Raw genomic sequence first — 17,507 nt, 5'->3', positions numbered from 1 at the left:
TGCGCGACCCTCAGTCCGCAGGCACATATAAATGCCCAGAACACCCTCAGAAAGGCAGGCCATGGTCCAGGACCTTTACAGGGTGGCACACTTCCCCAAAGTGCTCGGTGCCATAGATTGCACCCATGTGGCCCTACATCCACCTAGGGCCATGGAGAATATCCACCGCAAGCATGGGCTTACCAAAAATGTGCAGGTTGCATGTGATGCACAGGGGATCATCACCTCTGTCCATGCTAACTATCCTCGGTCCACCCATGACAGTTTCATATACAGAATGTCCGCCCTGAGCCGGGACCTGGAAGCTGTGAAGCAAGGCGACACATGGCTCATTGGTGAGTACAAATGCCTGTGCACATGCATGCATGTCACACACAGACAAATACACAAACCATAGTAATGACAACCATTATCACCTCCTCAGGGGACAGTACCTACCCTCTGAGCACCCACATGACGCCAATACGGAACCCCACCACCCCACCCCAGGTAAGATACAACACAGCCCAAACTGCAACCTGGGCCATAGCGGAGCGCACATTTGGAGTGCTGAAGTACCGCTTCTGCTCCCTTGACCGCTCTGGCGGGCAGCTACTCTATGCACCCCCAGTATAGGATCATTGTGGCAGCATGTGTCCTGCACAATGTTGCAACACAGTGGGGCAACCGGTGGACATGGTGGTACCCCCTCATCCCCAACCACACGCACAGGCGCTGCGCATGGGAGGGGAAAGGGCACGTGGAGGCTGCCCAACTGAGGCACCCCTCACCTTTTCTGGCCTTGCAACCATGGCACAGATGTACAATACCAATGCGAGGTGCACACAACAATTGTCTTGGGCAACTTGGCGTGAGGGGGGCAAGGTACGTGATGCAAACAGCACCCCTGTGCTCCTGCAAGGCTGCCTGTGGCCCCTTTGGAAAAATGACAGGTCCCGCAATATTCAGGCATCACAAAAAAGCAAGAAAATGAGATATGCGACCCCTGTAGCCCACGTGCGTGTAAGAAAACATGCACAGTACGCTGTGGCCGCCACGAACACAAAAAATGCATACGTGATCAACACCCGGGCTAGTATGCCCGAAAAAAAGGGGTACGCGACAAACAGGGATACCCACATTGAGAAAAATAGCATGTGTGAAACATTCATTGCCTTGCATGTAGAAGAAGAACGCATAGCCAACAACCACGCCAAAAGAAGAAGTATGCACTGTAGCCGCTGTCAAGTAATCGCGTGTGCTCCCCAATGTCTGGAAAACACACGGACCACTCTCCACGAAAAGCACGTACAGAGCAATGGAAAACCACTTGGGACCTTTAACCCGTGCTGAGGGTAACACCTGCACGTGTTACGTAACATATGCCCTTACACGCTAAGGCCCTTTCCTCAAATTACATGCTAACATGCTGTTTTTTCACGTGCCTATTCACTCTGCATCAAGCTGGCCACGAGACAACACACGGAAGACCACACACCTGCCCAGAAGGCCATTTACCTGCCCCCCCCCCCGAGCCGAGGGGCACCTCCTACAAGCCATCTGCTGCTGCCTGCCTGCTGCCAACAGTGCCCTGCCATTTGGTGCCTGCACATCTGCCATCTGCAGGGGTCCAGTTGCTGGGATCACCCCTGCTGGAACAAAAGACTCCCGACTGGTGTTCCATTGCCCCACAGCCCAGCCCCAGGACCCAGTTGCCCACCCACACCTGCCTCGGGGGTTGCCATGTCCGAAACAACACCAAATGGCACCAGTGGCAACCCCCCAGCAGAGAGGCAGATGGCTGCCAGCTTCACATCCAATGAAGTTGGCATCGTGGTGGAGCAAGTCCTGGGGCATTATGATGCCCTCTTCTCACCATCGCATGCTGACAAGGAAGGATGAAGGTGGATCTGTACGGACATAGTGGGTGCCATCAACGCAGATGGGGTGGCACCCCGTGACATCAAACATGTCCAAAAGCGCTGGGAGACTACAAGTCCAGGACTCTCAAGAAGGCCCGGTGCCTCTTAGATGCAGCGGATGCAGTGGGGTGCCGGGGCCAGCTTACCACCCAGCAGATGAGGGTCCTGGAGCGCCTTCGCCCAGTGCTTCACCACTAGATCCTAAGGACGCAGGCCCGTCTGGAGTCGAGCGGTAAGTTCCCATGCATTCCCATGTAAAACTGTGCATGTTGCAGTGTGGTGGTAGTTAGCTACTTGGCTGTATGTGTGACATGGGTCATGTATGGATGTGTGTGTGCAGGGACCAAATGGATGGTGTATGTGTTACAATGCATCATGCGGAGCAGCATGCGGAATGCACACATGTATGCATGCCTGTCTCTGTACTTGGACATGTTTCGGGTGTGAGAGATGGGTGCTGCTGTCATGGACATGCATGGTGTACATGTCCATGTGTCTAAGTAGTGTGTGAGTGACTGGTGAACGCCATGCATGCATGACACATGTCTGTGATGATGTGTTCATTCACTGATACAGCCTAGTCATCCTTGTATCCACTGTTTCTGGGCATATACGGGGCCAGATGCATGGCCCTCCGGCGATGTGTGTGCATGTGATGAGCATGTCCCATGATGCATGTGAGTTTCAACCCACCATTGGATGGTTCTCCAGTGCCTTGGACATGGATGCAAATGTTTGTTGCATGTGCCATGCCTGTTTATGCATGTGTGTTGCCTGCACTGACCCATGTGTTGTGGAGGGACATGATGGAAGTGACATTTGACAGTGCCACTCATGTGCTATTGCTTCTAGGGGACTATTGTACAGTACCCTGATGCTTGTGTTCTATGTCTCCCTTTACATAGCGGCGAGTGAAGAAGAGGGCGGAGACGGCAGTGTGGAGGAAAGAGGCAGGGAAGCCTCCACCGGCCGGCGATGCAAGGCCCAGTCACCCTCCCAGGAAATTCCATCATCCGGGAGCGAGGGGACTGGAGCCGCATCCGCCACTACGGCTGCAGTGGAAGGAGCGAGAAAGCCCCCACAGGGGCTTGCGATGGCGGAACACGGTGCAGAGCCATCCAGTTTGGTGGTGTGTACAGAGGAGGAGGAGGCAGCATCCATGCTGCATATGGGGCCTGGTGGGGGTGGTACCATTGGTGCAAGTGGTGCAGTCCAGGGGCAGGAGGCAGCACAGATCACCGCGGAGTTGCCTGTGCATGTCACTGTCCCTGACACCATGACTGTATCACCATGCACCAGCAGGGATGCCCAGTCCCAGGCCCGTCTGCAGGTAGGGGGGAGGTCCACATCATCTGGCACTCTTCTACTTGCGGACGTGGGGATCCGTGACAGGATCGAGTCCTCCTCATTGGTATCGCGTTGTGCACACGTGTAATTCGTGATGACATGTATGCTTCCTGGGGGGACCACGCACGTCATCACAAAGAGACGTGTGCCAATGTGGCCCAGTTGAGAGGGCTTGTGGTCGGGGGTTTCCTCCATGTTTTGCTCTGTCTTGCGGCCCTCTCCTCTGCGCACACTATACGCCAGTTGTTCTCCGTGCCGTCTTCCAGCCCAGATGCACCTCGAGGCCAGGGAAGAGGCCCGCCTCCGGAACATCAACGTGGAGTTTGATGATGCCCTGGCCCGGAACATCAAAAAGTGAGCTGTCGGACTAGCCTGCGGCCGTTGTAAATAGTTATTTAGGCTTAGGTTTCATTTGTTTTTTTTTTTTTTTTGGAGTTCATGGACTTTGCTCCACTTTATGTTCATAGTTTTTTTTCATAGGATATTTGGTAGGTTTTTTTTTTACTTTATATGGACATTGGCGATGGACCACTTTTCCATTTTCATGTTGTGGAATTTTTTTGCATTGGATTTTCCTTATTTTTTGTTATTGCTTTCATTATTTCTCAATTTGTAATTTTGATTTTCATTATGTTTTTTAATACTTTTCATATATCTTCAACATTGGTGTAGTGTACTCTCATTGGTTTTGTGCATGTCTCTATGAGCATTGCCTCAGTCATGGGTTGCCACTGTGTGGCTCTGTTGTACATTCATGCATGGCCATGCTGGTTCTTTTAAGTCTCTCATGGCATGGGTAATTTGGGAGTGGGTGCAGTGCATGGTTGTGCGCGTGTACTGGGGGGAAGGAGGGATTTGGGTTGGCATTAGGGCCATTGGTCTGTTTTGTTATGACATGGTATTTGGTGGGCCATGTGTCGGGGCCTGCTGGCAGGTGCCCGTCAATGGAGGGTGGGTGGATGGGGTGGGGGACATGAGTCGGGGCCTGCTGGCAGGTGCCTGTCAATGGGGGGTCGGTGACTGGGGTGGGGCACATGAGTTGGGGCCTGCTGGCAGGTGCCTGTCTTTGGGGTGGAGGACATAAGGCGGGGCCTGCTGGCAGGTGCCCGTCAATGGGGGGTGGGTGGTGTGGGGCTCATGAGTCGGGGCCTGCTGGCAGGTGCCTGACAATGGGAGGTGGGTGGGTGCGGTGGGGGACATGTATCGGGGCTCCCAGGTGCATGGTGCCATTTGGGCTTCCTGCGGCTCATAGTCTGGGGTCATGTGCTGCCTGCATGGGGAGAGGGTGAGGGGCACACCCGGGAGGGCCCACAATGCCAAATCACGTGTAAAACTCCATGCACACCCCCGAAATAAGCGTACCCTGCTTGCACCAGGCCAATTGCATGTAAAACTCCAGGTGCACCCCTGAAATACGTGTACCCCACTCGCGCCAGGCCTACTATGTGTAAAACTTCACGCACACCCCCAAAATACGCATACCCCGCTTGCGCCAGGCCTATCGCATTTAAAACTCCTTGTGCACCCACCAAATATGAGCACCCTGCTCACGCCAGGTCAATCTCGTGTAAAACTCCATGCGCACCCCTGAAATACGTGTACTCCACTCACGCCAGTCCTATTGCGTGTATATTGCCACGCGCACCCCCGAAATATGCATACCCCAATCGCGCCAGGCCTATTGAATATATAACTCCATGCACACCCCCCAAGATATGCGTACCCCGCTGCCGCCAGGCCTATCGCGTGTATATCTCCACGTGCACCCCCAAAATACATGTACCCTGCTTGCACCAGGCCTATCACGTGTATAACACCACGTGCAACCCCGAAATACATCAAGGCAGCCCATCCACCCTCCCCATGCCCCGCAGGCAGCCCATCCACCACAACCATGACCTGCAGGCAGCCCATCCACCCTCCCCATGACCCACAGGCGGCCCATCACCCCTGGGGATGCCCTGCAGGCAGCCCATCCACCCTGACCATGCCCCGCAAGCAGCCCATCCACCCTGGGCATGCCCCAAAGGCAGCCCATCACCCCTGGGCATGCCCCACAGGCAGCCCATCCATCCTGACCATGCCCCGCAGGCAGCCCATCCACCCTGGGCATGCCCCACAGGCAGCCCTTTAGCCCTGGGTATGCCCCACAGGCAGCCGTTCACCCCTGGGCATGCTCTTCAGGCAGCCCACACCACAGGGGGGACTTTTTCCACGTGATTTCGCTGGTGCAACAGGCTACACATATTCAGAGGGTGTGCTGGGTGTTTCCCACATGATTTCGCCGGTGCGAGTGGGGTACGCGTATTCCGAGTGGTGCGTGGGGTGTTTTCCACGTGGTTTTGCTGGTGCAAGCAGGGTACGTGTATTCCGAGGGGTGCGCGGGGTGTTTTCCATGCGATTTCACTGGCGCGAGTGGGGTACGCACATTCAGAGGGGTGCGCGGGGTGTTTTCCACGTGATTTTACTGTCGCGAGCTGGGTACGCGTATTCCGAGGGGTGCACGGGGAGTTTTCCATGCGTTTTCATGGTTGGGGGGCTGTATGCTGGTCCACTGGCCTTTGCGCCATGTACCAGATTTGTGTGATGTTTTTGACACACAGGGCGGGGTTGGGGGCGTAACTGGCGCTGCTGCAGGGTCCCTGCTCCACCCTGCGCCACGGCTGATTACGGATGCTAGTATCCCTCTCCCTCTGTGCACCAGCCACGTGTGCCACTTCTGCGCTAAATTCTATGAATTACCCCCTAGATCTCATCATCATGTACACAAATCAAGTTTGGGTCATGCTTATTTCCCAATGCACGTGCACTATGAGCTGACGCCAAACCCTAAGGAAAGTAGATTAAAATCATACAACAAGGTTAATGTCTAGATATATAGCAGCTTTTGAATTTCAAAATTGATACTGTCAGTGAAGAAAAACAACTGGCCTACATATCTCTGTGAAGAACACCAAGTAGCCCAGATATGTGATGTTATCAGTGATGTCATCAATAGCATTTGTGATGTCATCGTTGATGTTTGGGTTTTAGTCTTATCAGTGCACGGTGGTGGTGCAAGTTATTGTTGCTTAGCTCACCACCACTGGCCAATGTCAAGGGTTTTTTGGTTTTACTTGTAACCAAAACATCCCTTTTCACAAAATATTTTCAATTAATTTCATAGGTTGTTACTAGTGCAACTTAACCATATAACATCCCTTTAACACCAGGATCACTGTTATTTTGTTGCAGTTTGAAGGCTGGGTAGGCTGTTTAACCACTGCTCTTTTTTCTACTCCTATGGGGATTTCAGAAAATTGTATTGTGTCAGAGATAAGATACCAATCTCCTTCCACAATCTAAATAAAGGACTAGTATGGAATGTGAACAGCTAGTTTTATTGACATTTGATTCATAGGTAATACCAAATATCAAACTTAGTCACACAATCAGAGATTGATTAGAATCCACCTTTCTTCATCACCCTTTAAAATATTGAACATACCTTTTGTCTCTGATTTATTGATCAGCGACACACATCTGTGTTGTGTTTTGTCACCTGGCACTAGCTGCTGCTGTTAATTTTCCCAACTAGGGGCTAGATTGTCAACAATGTGCACATGCAGATGGGGCAAATTCTGTTTGATCCATTCCCCATTATAGAACCAGCTATATTGGGGCTAAATGCATCATGCATTTGATTCAAAAAGTCTACCAACTTCATATATAAATTACTATAGGTGTATGTTATACCTATCTGTAGTCTACCCAAAAAGTTGACTTGGTATTCATGAAAAATCATGTCCAAACACAGGTAACTTACACCTGTTACACCATGAGCATCACATTCTCAAAGTAAGCACAACTATGGGCCTCATTACGACCCAGGCGCTGATGGGTTAACGGCGCCATAAAAGGCTGCGGCGCCGTTAACCTATTAGCGCCTAATTACGAGGTCCCTTTGCGGGACCCGACCTTAACGGGTGGTGTAGACCAGCCGTTAAAGTAGGGACCCGCAAAGGGACCTTGGTGCTAATTACGGTGCCGCAATTTGCGGCACAGTACTTAACGCCTTCCCCATTCCCATTGTGCCCTATGGGGCAAAAATGGGAATGGGAAGGGCCCTGGAGGAAGGGGGAATTACCGCCCCGCCAACCTTGTACTGGGGTGGTAATTCCCCCTCTCTCCATGGCGGAGTCGGTAATGTACCGGCATGGACCATGGTGCTAATAGCACCATGGTCTTCCGCCAGGGTCGTAATGAGGGTCTGAAAATGTGGTATTACGTATAAATAATGTTTCAAGTCCTGAACTATAAAACTATGTACACAATAATGTGTTGAAAATGTTAGGACTCGTGCTCTTCAATATTTTGAGTCTTATGAGTAGAGATATTATCACCAATCACCATACAAAAAGAAGCTTAAACACAGTTCTTTCCTGTTTTATGAACCATTGAATGGAGTGACTTTTCGTGCAGTGGTAATGTCATGAATTTGTCTCTTGCCAAAAATCAGTAAGTAAGAGTGATTTTTCACTTGTTGCACCTTTGTTCTGGGGCTTTGATAGCACCCTTTGGGCCTCATTACGACCCAGGCGGTAAGTTACCGCCTGGGCCGTGACTTTACCACCATGGCGTAAACTACGTTTACGCCATGGTGGTTGGCGGACTTACCGCCCCATTCCGACCTTGGCGGGGCGGTAAGTCCCCAATCCCCATTTACCCTTCCCCATTCCCATTTTTGCCCCATAGGGCATAATGGGAGTGGGGAAGGCGTTAAGTACGCCACCGTAAATTACGGTGGCGTAATTAACTCCATGGTCCCTTAGCGCCATGGATTTTAACACCCGCCAAAAGCGGGTGTTAAAACCTCCATGGCGCTAAGGGACCTCGTAATTGGCGGTAAGGGGTCGGCGCAGCTAACGCTGGCGTAAACCCCTTACCGCCAGGGTCGTAATGAGGCCCTTTGTGTGCAATATGAAGGATAACGGAAACTGTGAAGTTTATCAAGGATGACATTTGAATAATGCTGTTCAATTACAAGTCTTGAAGACCTTCCTCAAAGCTGGCCACCTGATATTCTCAGGGCAAAGAATGAAAGGCCTGTTTTTTTTAGAAAATTCACTTGTCAGTTTTGGGATTTAAATCAGCCATACTATATGCCCTAAATAAATAATATCATTGATCCCTCGGAAAACCACTGTACTTCGCCATGACCTCCCTACACAACCAGCAACCCCAGAATAATGATATGTGTTTCTATTTTCCTACTTAAGAGTTGGGAGAATGATTTTTTTGTTTTTTGTTTTTTTTGCCATGACCCTTTAGTGTAGTGGGGAATTGACAGCAATCTAACCTACCTAATTTGTGTAGCAGTTGACCTTCTATATTCACTGGCAAATCTCCAGAGAATATTAACTAAACACGTTTGAAGGATCAAACAAACTAAAAATTATGTTTGCTCAGCGCAGGTATCTGTGAGATTGTTCAATTTCCTCACATATATTCATCATTCAGATTCTAGGAACAGAAAGCACAGATTTCAGGAGCTATACACTAGGATAGTAAGATCTTCTTCATTTACAAAAAAATGTATTTTTGTAGAAAAATGTCAAAACATTTGTATTCATTCAAAGTCTTTATTACAACAATAGTGCAGAATAGAATGACACATATACACTGATTATTCCACTTTAGCAGAATTCATCAAAAGCAAAGGGTATATATATAAAGGGTAAAACAACATTATTAATATGGAAATAAACAACTGGGAGGAAATGTTAGATTAAGAGTAAAAAAATGTGAATAATAGTGACATGATTAGGTCAGAAATTATCATGACCCATGAAAATAGATGCATAACTTATTTTTATATGGATAGGGGGGCCGGTATCGTAACACAGAGCTTTATTGAATATAAAGAACGTCCATGCCACTTCAACTTGCTGAATAAAAAGCACATACCAAATATAACATTGCTGACAGCCAGCAAATGTATTGCAGGATCATAGGTAAGGAAGACGAGCTTTTACAGCAAAACCATTCCATCTGTCAAGGACGTCAGAAATGTATATAGATCAGAGTTATTTTTAAAAGGGAATGATACTGGTGTTGAATAAATGTAATTATCAATTAATACGGATGTGACTTTCATAAGGACCTGTCACAAAATTATATATGTGTGAAGTAACATTAAGTTCCTAAGTGACAACAGATAGCCTGAAAAAGATGTTCTTGCATTTTCTTAAATACATATCATGTACATAGGAAGTGTTCATATCACGCTCATTAAACCATAGCTGCCAATTGATGATAACCAATGTGGCATACATATTCTATAATGTAAGCATTTGGAGGAATATGCTGACAACCACTGTACCTGATTGCAGATTTTGGTTCTGAATGTATCCGTCATTAAATGCAGAATTGCCATTGCCATCATTTATTTTAAAATCACTTGAAACGATTGCAATATGTATTCAGAATATAGGATGGATAAAGTAATTGTATTTTTCAGCAATTCCCTCAACCAAAAGAGAGCTTTATTCATGAATTTAAAGAGGACATGGAGTTAGGAAAGTAGCCTACACAGTGGCTACGTGAAATCAAACACAGGAATCAAGATAACAAGTTCCCCTTGTGTAATATGCCACTGATCATAGACAACTGATTAAGCTGATCTCCAAAATTCATAAAGTCCACCATCTCCTTAGTTTTCAGAGATCAACAATATTTCAGCAGGGTCAGACACTAAACACTTTGAAAACTATTTGTTGTTATGAGAAAATAAATCCAGGAAACTATGTCTTTCATTAATAGCCATGACTTTTTAAAAACATACTTTAAAGGTGCGTCATACCAGACCGGACATGTCTGACATGGTGCAATGTTTGCGGACACCCTATTTCGTAAATTGACACCCCAAAAACCCTCACAGTCCTCAGACTATTCATTGGTTTAAAAAAAATACATATAATCATGACACCAAATATGTATAGTACACAAAATAAATGTATTTATGAAAGGGGTGGGGTATCTGAATGAGAAACTTAAAGGGGGGAATTTGGAATTTGGAATTTCTATACATTGATCATCAGGGGAGGGAAGGATGGAAGTTTCATCAAAGCATCTTTCATTTTTTTATTCATATATTTTTTTATTTTATTTTACTTGGTTCAATTTACAAAAGACATTTTTACAAGGAAATTAAAAATTTCCCATCCTTTCCCACTTTGATATGTCCATTCCAACTTAAGGAAAAGGAAAGACAGGAAAGACAGAGAGTGAAAGAAATAAAGAAAGAAAGTGGGATTCCTTGGCACTTGGCTGGTGTAGACATGGGTGACAAGACGGGGGATCAGTCTCCCTTCCGATCTAACGAAGAATAGGAAGGGCTCTCAATCAGGTCTCATTCTTGATCTTCAAGTTTAAAGTTCATAAAGAATTGCGAGACCGCAATCACATAAGAGGTATTATCTCCCTCTATTAGTCTGTTCCACCAGTCCTCTTCTCCACATATTGTCGACTCTTTGAATATGTGTGCAAAGTGTCTGCTTCTCAGATTCGTCAAGTTTGTACATGACAATAACAGGTGTCGTAGTGACTCAATTTGATCTTTCTTTTTACAGAAACGGCAGCTGTTTTCCAACAAGATTTTTCTTATCGCTCTGATTTCATTTGTTGGCAAGAGGTTCATTCGGAAACGCATAAACATGTTTCTCAGACATCTATTTGGGAACTTTTTTAGATAATTTGACATATCATTTATGCTCCTTGTTGTTGGTGGCTGATGTTTTATTAGTTTGCGTCTGTTTTCCAGAGATGTCGTCTGAATCCAGTCTCGTTCCCACAGTTTTTGTTTAACTTTGTCTGGGTTTTGTATTAGTTCTTCCTCAGAACTATCTATCTCATCCAGTGTTTTTTGATTTTCTTTCACCCAGTTCGTCTGCAGGTTACTTCTTTGATCTTCGAATTCGGTGCAGATAATATTCGCTACGTTTGGACATTTGCGGATTTTAATCTTTCTGTGTAGCATTATTGTATTTCTTACCGCCATCGACTCTAGAGATTGTAGGCACAGTTCTTGGCGTATAGTTGAGACAGGCGTTGATGCTGATAAGTTCAATGTACTTCGCCAGAAAAGCCCTTCAATGCGCTTCCAGAATTTTCGCGGGATCATCAGCATAGCGTCTGCGCCATATATTAGGGAAGGAACCACTTTTCCCTTGTAGAATTGTATCAAGGGGATTGTTGTGAATTGACAGAATCTTCCGTCTATCACTTTGGCCTGACTTGCCAGCTTCTTTGTTTTTTCCAAAAGATGTTTTTGGATTGGACACTCTTGTATGTTGTTACTAAGAATCACCCCTACATACTTAAATTCCTTCACCTGTTCAATCTTCTCCCCTTCCAGGGTCCATCTGAAGTTTTCGGTACGAGTGTTGTGTTTTTCCATAGTCATGACTTTGGTTTTGGTTTTATTAATTTCCAAGTTGGTCTTCTTTATGTAGACTGCCAGCTTGTTTAATTGGCGCTGAAGGCCAATCGGCATGTAATCCAGTAAAATAAGGTTGTCCGCGTAGAGTAGTCTAGAGATCTCAGAAGTTCCTACTGTCGGTGGAAATGAGCGGATCTCTAGTTCTCCATCTTTAATATTCCAGAGGTATGAGTTGAATAGCGTCGGGCGAGGAGACACCCTTGCTTTACTCCTCTGGCCATGGGGATTTGTTCTGAAAGGAGCCCTTCTCGGTTTAAGCATACCCTAATAGAAGTGTTTTGGTGAAGAGCTCTAATGGGTTCCAGAATGCCTTCCGGGCAACCTGTCATGATGCCTACCTTCAAGGAGCCAGGTCCGACCCAGCAACCCCTGGAGGCAGGCATCATTTCCCCCAGGGGAGTGCCAGTGGCCCCAAGCTGGGGCCCTTTGGATCTCAGTCCTGGCACCTTAGGCGTCAGGCTCATGTTGGACCTCTGTCCTTGCGCCTTAGGCGCCAGGCTCATAAAGCTAGACATGTGTTCAAGTGTTTTAATGTGCACTTACCTGATGCAGACCATGCTGCCACACCCAGGCCCTCTTGAGGCCTGAATAGGAACTACTTTACCTGTAGGACTACTTTCCACCCGGGTGTGGTCGGGGAAGGATACATACCTGATCGGAGGAAGGATACACACTTGGAACTTCTTCCAAAGCTATTTAAACCACACCCGATCAGCAACTCACGCTTCGTGTTGTTCTGCTCCTCGCAGCTGGACGCTCACCGTGTCAGCTCCTGCATCTGGACTTCAGCCACCCCTGTCAGCATCCTGGGTCACCTGCAAAGGGAGACAAGAGACCTACCAGCTAATCTGCACCACGGAGACATCACCGACGATCCTGAAAGGGAAGACATCATTTTTAAAAGCATTTCGTTACGATCGCTGCAGCGCTGCATTTAACTCACCTTTCCTGGGTTCCTCCATCTTCAGCAGCGATCATCCGGATACACAGCCACTTCCTAGAGCCTAGAGAAAAAGACAAGAATAAGAGGTGAGAGAAGGAAGGGAATAGGAAAAGCTCAGTTTCCTTCTAAGACTTACCTGTTGGGTCATTCCCATTTCATTTCGGGTCTTGCTGCTTCCAAGCAGGACCCCGGCCCCTATGGGGAAAAAAGACAAAGACATTAGATGAGCGAATGCAAAAACATTACCTGAGCGCTCATCTAGGACTTACCAGATCTTTACTGGAACTGCACGTTTCACTTCGGGTCGGCGCCATATCTCCGGCATTCCGAACCCCGGCCCCTATGGGGAAAAGACATCAACATCAGCGCTTTGTTGCAAGAAGTCTCCAAAGGAATCTTCATTCATCACCTGAAAAAAGACAATGAACATTATTATTTAAAGCTTGAACTTTTGAACTTGCAACAGAACTTTTACAGCGCCTTACCAGTATAATTAAGCTTACCTGAACTCCTATCCAACCTCAATCCAGTGAATAATTGGGTTCAACGCGCCCCTGCGTCAGAAGCAGGATGGAGAGCTCGTCCTTTCAGACCCTAAGGTGAGACTTCACGGGGAATCGTGGAAGGGTATCGTGGAGGGTTGGAAGAGAGTGGGAGGCTTGAGCATAACTCAGTCAGTAGGTAATACTCCCTTTTCACGCACAGGGGAATATTCCTGCGAGCCGGAGAAGCCAGAGTAGAGGGCCCTTCCTGTCCATCTTCAGAGTCCCGCGCTTCACCATTGAAGAAGCATCAGCACTCGAAGCCAGACCTGCGCCTCCGTGGGAATCAGGTGAGCGTTACACAACCTTTTGCTCTAAGTTTTTCCCATAGGATTTCCGGGTTGACCTGGTCGAAGGCCTGAACCAGGTCAATGAATGCCAGATGGATTTTTGGACTTCCTTCATGGATCTTACTTTTTAAGATGCTTAGCAGCAAGATGTTCAGGGCGTCCCTGCGTCCTTCACAAACCCAGATTGAAGAGGGTCTTCGTTGCCAGAGGTTCTTGCCCATTTTTGAAAGTTTTCCAAAAGTAATGAGCCGAAAATGTTCCCGACAACGTCGAGGAGTGCTATTGGGCGACAGTTCTTGGGTTCCTCTCTTGGTCCATGTTTGTAGATTGGCACAATAGTTGCAGTTGTCCATGAGGTGGGTATGGATCTGTGTAGTGTGCAGTTCTTTATAACCTCATAGATAAATTCAGCCCATTCTTCTTGATGTTCTTTTAGGTCGGCGTTTGTAATGCCATCTGGCCCGGGGGCCCTTGAATTGTTCAAACAAACCAGTTTTCTCTTGATATCGTCCTGCTCCCACGTTGTCACCCAAGAGGTATTAGAGGTTGCTGGAATTGTTGGATTATGCCACCCGACTTTCTGGAATAAGTTTCTGAAGTGCTTCATCCAAGCTTCTTCTCCAACAAAATTGTTTATTGGATTTGTTTGGATCCCTGACGTTGTTCTTATCAAGGTCCAAAAGTCTCTTGATTTCCTGCTACATACCGTCTTCAGCATTACAGCTGCATCTGCTTGGGCAATTACTGCTCTTTGATGCCGTAGCCAGCTTTTGTATGTCCTTACCGCGACTTTTACTTGATTCGCCATCTCAGGGGTATGTGGTTTTTTTGCAAGGCGTTTGAGTTTTCTTAGTTTTTTTTTCTCTTCCACAATGGATTTATTAAATTTGTGTATGTGGGTTTTTATTTTGCGGTTTGGCCACACTTTTTTTTTCTTTTTGTAAACTTTTAACAGTGGATGGTAATCGATGTTATTTTTTTTGTTTTTCGACCCCCTTTGTCACTTTAATTTGCATATGGTAGTGTATGTGCCCGTTAGTTCTTCCACTGCATTTGCCGACAGTATTAATCTTGTGCCTCTTTTACACTCCTCAATCTCTGCGACCATCGTTGGCCTGGGGCTCCTCGTGTTGGTCCATTTTACTTTTAATAAATTATGGTTACTATTAGACGTTTTCACAACCTCGAAATCAACCATAATCCTCAGCATTTCATTTGAGATACATATGTGATGTAAATTTGCACTCTGGTTGTTTCTTTCCCATGTTCGGATTGGTAGGCCGTTGCTGAGCATTGATGTTTCTAAACTGTGAAGATCCCATGCTGAAATCGCCTCCTTACGTAGGTGGCCTCGGAACATGTTTGGTGGGACTTTTTTCATCGTTCCATTGGAATTATTACTTTTAGGGCAGACCACGTTAAGGTCTCCACAAAGAATAATACATTTGGGCGCCCATTCTAAGTGTGTTTTTTCTAATATGCTGTCTACTAATTTCAAGAAGTCTTCGTTCTTGATTGCTGCAGGGTTCCAGTAGGTGTTTATCAAAACCACTGTCTCGTCCTTTGCAATTTTTTGGTTGTTGGTATCCGCCGATGTTTTGTCCATTTTAGAATGGATACATGGAAATGGGAGTTTGACAATTCCGTTTTTATATGTTGGATTCCTACTCCAGATCTGATGGCTGTCAGTAAGCCTGACGATGGACGGCCTTTTCCAGAATGCGTTGCTGGGTATAGGAAGGTTTCATATCCCTCCAAAAAGGGTTTATTAGTTAGCATTGTCTCTTGGAGACATAAGATGTCAAACTCCCCAAGATTGACGTCGCTTATTGCCAAGAGGTGACTGAAACCTCTAGTATTCCAACTTCCCATTACGATGGTATCTTTCCCTTCTTCCGACCCTCCTCCATGCACTTGATCCGTGCACTCCCTTACTTCTCTGAATGGCTAGCTCTTCTTAGTTAATGCTTTTGAAATCCACGACCATCTGGAGAGAGCACCTTGTTCTTCATCCTTAGGGGTGTTTGTGGTTGTTTGTCCATTTTCCCTGGGTAAGTCTTCTTGTGCAAATGTTATTGTCAGGCTCCGAAGAGGACCCTTGGGGTGTCTTCCATTATTCAGAGGGTTCAAATATGAAGTTTTCACCGTTTCAACTATTATAGATTTCCCTTTGCGTCGCCCTCTCCTGAGTATCGAGCTGCGTGGAGTTTGTGGACACTACCTCTTTTTGTATCGACCTTTCAATTGACCTAGATAGGGGTCCTTTTGAACGGGCCCGCACCTTCTCTTGTTTTGACTGTGTATTCTCTTGTGTTTCCAGTTTTCTGTTTCCCTGCTGCAATTTTTGGCTTCTTAAATGGCACTCACACAAGTCATATCTCAGCATTTGGAAGCTTTCCTGTTCCACTGTTATCATTGCTCTGATTAATGGAGAGGGGATGTGTAGATAGACACAGTCTCTTTTCCCCGAGCTGCTGAAATCCACAAATCTGATGTCGCCAGAATTAATCTGCCTCGGGTTTGGTATACATTTCATTAGGGCCATTATGTTCTTCCTATTCAATATCAATTTATCTCGTATGTCCCCCACGCGTTCCAGTTTGAAAGACCTTTCACTTCCAATTTTTTTGCTATGTGGGATGTAAGCATCTTTCTCATTTTCTGAATTGTTATTTCTTTTGTTTCTTGGGTTTCTCTCATGGCTTGAGTCTCTTGAGTTTTTTTTTTTTAATGTATTCTTTCTTTCGCTTATTGACAGATTTGACTTCCTCCCAGGACTGGGTTTTCATAGTTCTTTTTGTACCTGATGAACTGCTCCTGTGTTTCCTATCCCATGGGTCAGATTCTTTCTCGCTGGAGTCAGTCCATCTTTTTTCTATTCCTGTTGATGGCATTTTGTCCCTTTTGCTGACGGTGGATGCCCCACAACTTTATCACACCTTTCTTTTAAGGTGAGAAATGGGCTTTTTTGGTCTTTTTCTGCGTTTTCATTATTTTTTACTCCTTGTTCTTTTGTCACACATTCCATTTGCTGCGTCTCTAAACTGGATTCGTGGTCCCCACTCTCAACGGAGTAAACCAACAGATCCATAATATCGATGCTCTCTTCCCGGTCTTCATTCTCCTTTTGTTGTCTGTTTAAAGGCGAGTCTTGGTCTAATTTTCCTACAGTTGGGGGCTCTACTTCTCGGAAGAACACAGTTCGCATTTTCACTTGTTCATTTGACTGCATTTTTTTGTTCTAGGAGTTTGATGGCTCCTTTGTCATCTCCGTATGGACTAACTTTGTTTCTAACGTAACCACTCTGTGTCCAACTTTTTTTGTGTTAATTTTTTCATTTGCAAAAAGCGGGTATGTTGTTTGTTCCATTATTTGTGCTTTTGGATGTCTTTGCACCGGGTTCTTGTTTTGGGATTTCACTCTTTGAGCCTTGGTTTGAGGCTCTCTTACTCCTACACCCTCGATGGGCGTCGTACTCAGCACGTCTTTTTCCAGGGTCAAGACGACACACCCGTTGTTGATTTCTTACTTTTGTTTGGGGGCCTTTCTTATGTTCTTCTCGGACATTCCGAGGGGCGATCTCGCTCTATTTTGTCATTTGGGTTTCACCCAGCTGGTTTCCTTCTTCCCTAACCGACTCTTTCCTGGCTACTTTAGGTGTGTCCTCAGTCTGAGTAGCGGTTAAGTTGTTTTGCTGGGTATGCTTTGTCGCTTCTGTTTTGTTTTGTTGTCTGAGGTCTCTGTTTAATAAGCTATTGGATGTGTAGGGCTCCCCCCCTTGATCCCATAGCCGAGATAAATCCTTCCACATAGATAATTTTCGTGTGGAGTATTGCTACCAAGGTTAGTTGGTCCTTTAAAGTGTCATTCATGGACTCATACAGTTTGCAGAAAGGGTTAATTGTGATGTTTATTGCTGACATTATTGCGATAATGTCAGGTTTTTTTGTTGTTGGTTCTTTCTCATTATGAGTAATCACGATTTAGGATCTTCTATTACGTGT

The sequence above is a fragment of the Ambystoma mexicanum genome, chromosome 6q (assembly GCF_040938575.1).
Source record: "Ambystoma mexicanum isolate Mex_15411 chromosome 6q, UKY_AmexF1_1, whole genome shotgun sequence".
In the NCBI taxonomy this organism is placed as follows: domain Eukaryota; kingdom Metazoa; phylum Chordata; class Amphibia; order Caudata; family Ambystomatidae; genus Ambystoma; species Ambystoma mexicanum.
Note: the sequence above shows the minus strand (reverse complement) of the source record.